We start from the raw sequence: 7,888 nt of genomic DNA, 5'->3' as shown, positions 1-7,888 counted from the left end.
CTGTAAATGTGGTAAAAGGTGACGTTAAAAAATTCACAACACTTTTTTAAACATTGTTTGAAGCTAAATGTCGCAAAATGTTGATGTTATTTTCAGTGTGAGCCACTTTACAAACGGCACCCCATAATGCAGAGCTAATTTTTTATCAACATAATGAGGAATGTTGCGAATTAACGTTACTTTTAAGCCACAAAAACGTTGATACTGAGCGTATCAGCAAAATGTATATCATTTGTTTTCCGCCACAATATCTTGCCTAAACCTAAGACAAGAGTCTGTGTTATGGTGTTTTTTTGTTGCCTAAGCCTCTGACAAGGTTCTAATATCAAGATCCTGCACTTTATACGCCTGCCATCCTTCACAGCCACCTCCTTACAAAGCCTGTGCAGTACATGAATGTAGTGTTCTTTTTCCTTTTATCGGGTATTGTAAAAATAATTATGTCTGTTTGTAAGTTAAGCATATACAGCTGTCTTTAATGTCAATGTTAAGTTAGTTCCGTTCACAAGCCCGAAGAGGATTTTCCATTCCCCCTGTGCATTTTCTAAATTTATTGTATTTTTTAAAATCTTATTTTATTTCATGCACAAATAAAGAATTAAAGTGAGCCACTACATTTCTTACCTACTGAAGTCGCTAAATGCCTCTTTAGACTGGATTTCAGCTGGCCGTCTCTCCTGGAACAGAAGGTGATGATATTCTGAGAGAAATGTATCTGCTGTTCACTGAGAGGAACACTGCTCCACACAGTGAAAATTAAACTGTCTATGCTGTCTTCACCCAAATGATTGCTGACTCTTATATGTGATGCTTAAGCCAGCCCCTGCTACATCACTTCCTGTGACAGCAAATGGAACAGTGTAGTGAAATGGGCAACAGTGTGATTAGCTTCTACCTGATTTTGTTCAGGCTGACATTTTATGTCATTTTACACCAATTTTGAAGAATGGCAAAGCAACTCTAAAGCTACTGTCAATTCTCACATCAGGGCAACAGGTCTTTAAACAACACCAAAGAAGGTCCACATACTGTAGCTCTCTTAAGTGCAATTTATTGGTACATCCACAGCTAATGTTTCAAGCTGAACGCTATACTTCAGACTGTTGTTTGTTACTGTTCTTCTTGTCCAGTGCCTGCCTTAAATGGTTTTTGGATGTGCATGACTATCATATGTGTAGGTCTTGAAAATGTTTTTAAAAGGATTTATTTTAGTTACCTTAAAATAAGACAATCAAAGTCTGACATTTAATTTACTACAGTCGTAAATCTTGTCTCTTGGCTGCTGTTGGCAGTTATGTTAGTTATTAAGTGTTTCTCTGTGTGATTGCAGGCTGTCAGGAGACGTTCTACATCCCTAAACTAAAAATGGAATTGTTACAACAGTGGATTTCGCTGCAGGACCATCAGACCTGCAGTAAAGACTGACTATGTTTACATGCACAAAATAGTCCAGCTTTTGCCCTTATTCCAAAAAATGACAATATTTCCACTGTGGGGAAGGTTGATGAAGAGTAGTGAATGATAAAGGAGATCATAGTCAGAATGACTAAGCAGTTAACCATACCTGTTGCTTAGAATATAAGATGTTTGCTTGCAAGAAAATGAGAAGTGTACCTAAGAAATCAAGAGGGTCCTAAGGATGTCGTATGCTGTAAAGCCCTCTGAGGCAAATTGTGATTTGTGATATTGGGCTTTATAAATGAAATTGAGAGATATGATTAACGAGTTGTCATTCTATGTGTTGCTTTAATTTCTTTTCTTTTCTGTACTGCGGTGTGCATGCCAGAATACTCTCTCCAGGCCTGCTCAATAAAGAAGTGTTTGATTCTGTTGTATCAGTCTGTGTTTCCCAATCCCTTCATTTTACCACAGCAAACACTCCACCTGCATCACTGCAAGAAGATTTTCCAGAATTCACTTGGTGCCATGATCCGGATGGGAATAGAGGTCTGAGAGGGTCCACAACTAGCCACCTGTAGGACTGAGGTGCTTAAAACATTGGTGAAAGGTAAGGGAGAACCTTTTTAATAGAATTTCAACACTAAATTAAGCAGAGTGACAGACCCAAAGCCTTCAATCTGGCTAAAAGACTAAAGAGCTAAAATGCTAAAAAAAAAACAAAAAAAAAAAAAAAAAAACGAGGTGAAGTTGGGATTTGTTTCTTGAAGTTATGTGCTTATTGTCTTTTCTGTGTCTTGCAGGCTGCCAGGAGAAGCGGACTGGCCGTCAGATATTGTTTGTGGAAATTTGAAAATAAAGTTTGTCAAATTGACTTTTGTCTCGTCATTGTGCACACTTACACATGAAATATGGTAACAGTCAGCTATTTTTCAATGTTAGCATTGATTTCTCACATTGAATGGTGAAATATTTGTAGTTTGAAAGGTCCGACCTAAATGAATAAAGGTTGTAGTTAACGAAGCATATTAATATTAATATAGAAGGAGCGCTAACTGAGTGCAGCTTCTTTTATTGATTGTTTTTATTGATCGTTGTGTGGTGGTCATTTTTGATTAAAGGCCGACGTCACGTATTGGCAATGATTAAACGCTCTCCCTGCTATGTCTTAACAATCTAAACTTGATACATCGGGCCGACGTCGGCCAGATGTATGTGTGCTATCTGGGTAGTATCACCACCTTTATGTAAAGGAATGACCTGCGCAGAATTCCAGATTTTGGGAATCTTGCCTGTGATAAATTAAAATTACAAATGTGAGTGAGCAGTGGTGCAATTAATTGAGCACTGAGTTGTAGGAATAAAGGTTCTAAGTTATCTTCACCCATAGATTTGTTAGGGTTTAGACTGACCAATTTATTATAAACCTCACCTCACCTGCAAGAGAAAACTTATTTTCAGAGTGTCAAAGATATTCCCAGCTGCAATGAAATGATGATTAAAAGCCTTACACATATTTGATTTGTCTGTTATGATTTGATTTTTAAGGCAAATTTTAGAAGGGAGTGAGACGGTGGAACCATTCTTTAAGGATTTGACAGTTTTCCAGAACTGAGATGAGTTACCAGAGGTATTCACAAAGGAAGACAAATAGAATTCAGATTGACTTTTCTGATAAGTGTGAGACAATTGTCTGAGAACATGTTATCCACCTAAAACTGATTGGACAAATACATGCATGTGTAATGAGGGAGACCTCTTGCACTCACACACTCTCTCCTTCCCTCTTGCATTCTGCCACACCCTCTCATCAACCTATTGAGACCAGGTGAGCCTTGATTACCCCCTGGTCTAACCACCCATTAAAAGTAGCTGTGTGCAGCCAGCCTCAGGCTTGCCTCATCTGTCCTGGCCCCATGTTTGAGGGAGATCATGTCACAATAAGGGTATGCATCTTACCTGCCTCCTTTCTAGCTGTTACCTGTGTGCATGTTAAGTGTCTCTCTGGCATATTCCCAGGCAGCATGTTTGCAGTAGGACCTGACTGGAGGGTAGTATTCACCCCCATCCCTGACACCACACGAGTGTGGCGTGTGTGTGTGTGTGCCGGAACACAATTGTTTGGTCACTGTAACCTGTTGCCCAAGGTATGCTACTGTACTGTACCACAATAGCCAGAATTATAATTATAATATTATTACATGAATTAATGTTGTTAAGCTACTGTCATTACCGTCTGTCCTGCATCTCTCTCTCTGTCTCATTGTGTCATACGGATTACTGTTAATTTATCATGTTGATCTGTTCTGTACGACATCTGTTGCTAACCCCTTATCTGCTGTGAGGGTCCTAAGGACAGAGGGATGTCGTATGCTGTAAAGCCCTGTGAGGCAAATTGTGATTTGTGATATTGGGCTTTATAAATAAAATTGATTGATGATTGATTCACAAAATATTCCAGTTTTTGCCCTTATTCCAAAAAAGACAATATTCCTACCATGGAAAAGGTTGATGAAGAGTAGTGAATGATGAAGGAGATCATAGTCAGAATGACCAAGCAGTTAACCATACCTGTTGCTTTTGCTTTGCAAAAAAACGAGAAGTGTACCTAAAAAAACAAAAAAAAAAAACAAGAAGTGAAATATTTAAACTAGAAGTATGCTATTATGAGATTGAACAGCTTCCACATTTTAAATTATTTGTGTTAGTGTGTATGTAGTGTTCTCACTATGTCTGTCTTCTAGTGGTTAGCGAGAGAAGGTATTTGTGAGATACGATAATCGAGACGTCATTGTATGTGTTGGTTTCATTTTTTTTCCTTTCTGTACTGCTGTATGCATGCCAGAATACTCTCTCCAGGCCTGCTCAATAAAGAAGCGCTTGATTAAAGCATCAGTCTGTGTTCCCTGATACCCTCATTTTACCACAGCAAACACTAGACCTGCATCACTTTGGGGAGATTTTCCAGATTTCACTTGGTGCTGTGACCCGGTTGGGAAAAGAGATTCAAAAAAGTCAACAATTAGCCAACTGCAGGACTGGAGAGCTAAAAACATTGATGAAAGTTAAGGGAGAACCTTTTTTAATAGAATTTCCCAGATTTGAGCTTTGCCCCAGTTCAGTAAGTTGGTGAAGTGTGTATTTTCTCTGGCTTTGGCCCCATAAAAGAATTGTGTTTAAGGATTTATTGTCTCAGAGAGTGTTTATCTGTTGGTAGAAAAGTAAATTCCTACAGCTATTGACATTGACAGTTGGGCGGTGGTTCACACTTCTTCATGTGGGTTGCGCCCAGCTGTTGATGTATTCATTGATAACTGGGCCGTGGTACACGCTTCCTCATGTGGGTTGCACTTGTAGCTTTTGAGGTATTGGTAGCTGGACTGGGGTGCTGAAGTTGTGTGAAGTCATATGCCTTCTGCAGGAGCTGGGCAAATTTAGCACACAGCTCTGTGAGAGTTAGGCCGATCTGGCCTCAGAACCCCAACGCCGACCCCGTCATCATTGCTGGTATCATCAATGCCTTTTGTATATGGTTGAGAACATGTTATCCACCTAAAACTGATTGGACAAAAATACATGCATGCAAACAAAAGGACTATGAGCTCTCCTCTAACTACTGCATGAGACTTGCAGGAAATGACCACAGGCTGGAGTTGAACGCGGGTCCCTGCGGCAACAGCCTTGTACATGGGGCGCCTGCTCTATCCACTAAGCCACCAACGCCCCAACAACCAAGATTCTAATGCAAAATACGCAAAAACAAACAAACACCCAAAAAAAACAAACAAAACCAGTTAAATAAACAAATCCTAAAATAAAAATACAAATACATATATATCTACACACACAGGGTAAACATTTTCAGGATCTCTCTGGTCTCCTTTACTCTCACAGTCTAACCTCACATCCTTTTGTTATCAGACATTTGTCATAATCAAAACGTGACCTGTGACCATGACAAGAAAATCCATCAACAGCACGTCTCCCACCAACCATTCATCAGTTATAGCAACCCACCTGACTTCCCTGTCCAAGAGTTGACAAACAGGATGGTTCTCCATAACCTCCTAAACCAATTCCATGGAACAGTACGTCCGTGAAACTCTGAAGTCCCAACCTGACAACATGAATGACTCACGTGATCACATAAACAGAGCCTGACAACGGCTCACCCAACACTTCCAGTCATCAGTTATATCCTCCCTTCACCTCCTCTGGTGAAGCGAAAGTGTGTCGGGTATTGTCAGCCACAACTCTCAGCATGGCTGGTACAACATGGTGTATCGCAGCCCCTTCTCCTGCAGCTGCTTTTTCACCCCATCAAACTTTTTGCAGCTCTGAATAATGTCCTGTGAGAGATCCTGGAAGAAAGATATCTGACGCCCAAAATTAGAGTCACCAGTTCAGTATCTGACCAAATGTCCCCCATCTGTTCCTGAGATATGATTTTGAATAAAGGCCAGAGAAGGGATTCATGCAGAACATTTAATGTCACAGTGAAGTTGACCTTTGGCCTTTGGATATAGAATGTCATCACTTCATTACTTACCCTGTCAGATATTTGTGTGAAGTGTTGTCATATTTACTGCATATATCAGCCCACAAACGTAATAAACCACAAACGTAATACAAATCTGCAGCTTTGAATGTAATAATCCCGCGCAGCTTTGAATGTAATAATCCCGCAAATGTAATACATTTCCCACAAACGTAATAGCAGCTGCCTAACACACAATTTTCCGCAAATTACATTACATTTGCAGGAAATTATTTTGGCTTTTGATATGCTGACACATTTTAATTAAATGGTTCAAACATAGGCTACACTTAAAATCATATGAGCATTTTCAGCAGATAAATGTGAAAACAGCCTTCGAGTGTCAAGCTCTGCACATACATCATTCTGCACAGTGAGGCTCAAACATTCATCTGTAGGAACAAGAAGAAAACACATTTTTGAGTGGAGGAGGATTAAGTTATTGTAAACCATGGTTTTTAAAACCTTACAACCTGCACCTGACCCCCTATGAGAGCCAACCCATCCCGCAGCGCCGCTGTCCGAGGTGCTGAACAGGTACTGTAGGCCAGATGCTGCAGAGAAATCCGTATTAACAAGAGGCAGAAGAAAATAAAATAAATCCAATTAAACGACATATTTGCTGCCACAGAGTAATTCTGTGAACTGACAAGGAATGACCAGTGTGTGTGTGTGTGTGTGTGTGTGTGTGTGTGTGTGTGTGTGTGTGTGTTTCTGTAAGTTATTTCTAACTTACTCAGAACGCTGCTCTGTCACTTTCTGACCCGCCCCACCCGACCTGCGGGTTGCTTGTCAACACACGCATCACTATTGGCAGGTGTATAAGTAAACAAACAAACAACAACAACCACAAAGATCATTATTCAGTCTCATATTACATTTGTGGGAAGTTATTACAGTTTAGATTTTCACCTTCCCACATATGTAATAATTTCCTGCAAATGTAATAGTTATTACATTTGCAGGAAATTATGTGTTACGTTTGTAGTAGGCAGCTGCTATTACGTTTGTGGGAAATGTATTACATTTGTGGGATTATTACATTCAAAGCTGTAGATTTGTATTACGTTTGTGGTTTATTACGTTTGTGGGCTGTTATTACGTTTGCGGGTGTAACATGGCCCAAAATGTGTTTTTTGTTGTCACTGTGACCTTGACTTGGCCACCAAGATGTCATCAGTTCTGTCTCTGCAGACACAGACACCGCCACACACTGCTCGTGAGTCATGAGTGATGGTCTCAAAGGACTACTTATGTATGAGACAACATAGCATTTTTTTAAGGAAACTCCTGCATAGTTTACCTTTTAATAATATTTATCAGCCCCCAAAGGACACTGTGGGATTTTTTTCAAAAGTTCTTTTCTGTTGCCTTGCAATGTTGAGCATTAATTTTCCTCACAATACGTTTTGCACCCCCTCTGATTCATAGAGGAAAGCTGAAATAATATTATGTTCCAGTCACAGCTGTTCATCTTACTGATTAAATAGTTTGTGGTTTAAGAGACTGGCTCAGCCTTTTTAGCACGTATAAATCCAGTGATATCATCACCTAAAGTCATTGTAAGAGCCATGTCTCCATTTGTTTGCCTTTGTGTTCATTTTCAATGTATTACACTGTTTGTACACTGGGTGGCAGTGAGCTACAGTGGGACTGCATTTATACAGGAAGGGTAATTGCAGCCAGGTGTGTTTCATGCAGAGGGAAGCGTGCAGTATTTTGACCATGGCCATGACATCTGCAGGTAGCGTGGCAGTAACTTAAACTTGGTGAGGCTACTTATTTGAGGAATTTCAGTCAGGATTTAGAGTGCATCATAGCACTGAGACAGCACTAGTTAAAATTACAAATGACCTTCTGATTGCTTCAGACAAAGGACTTGTCTCTGTACTTGTTTTATTAGATCTTAGTGCGGCGTTTGACACAATTGACCATCAAATTCTACTGCAGAGA

The 7,888-nt window shown here is 39.9% G+C and overlaps 2 protein-coding genes across 5 annotated transcripts in view; one reads left to right on the top strand and one right to left on the bottom strand.

The window, feature by feature from the left end:
* LOC126397911 (meprin A subunit beta-like) overlaps positions 1-762 on the bottom strand; it is a 23,993-nt gene extending 23,231 nt beyond the window's left edge. For all 4 annotated transcript variants that reach the window (XM_050056986.1, XM_050056983.1, XM_050056987.1 and 1 more), the window contains exon 1: positions 625-762. The gene's annotated coding sequence lies outside the window, so the exon portion shown is untranslated. The remainder of the gene's footprint in view (positions 1-624) is intronic.
* LOC126397919 (gamma-crystallin N-B) overlaps positions 1-7,888 on the top strand; it is a 216,856-nt gene that overhangs the window by 159,873 nt on the left and 49,095 nt on the right. The gene's annotated exons all lie outside the window — the stretch shown is intronic.

Source organism: Epinephelus moara, chromosome 11, assembly GCF_006386435.1.
Source record: "Epinephelus moara isolate mb chromosome 11, YSFRI_EMoa_1.0, whole genome shotgun sequence".
NCBI classification, from domain to species: domain Eukaryota; kingdom Metazoa; phylum Chordata; class Actinopteri; order Perciformes; family Serranidae; genus Epinephelus; species Epinephelus moara.
This window is presented reverse-complemented; position numbering and strand designations above follow the sequence as displayed.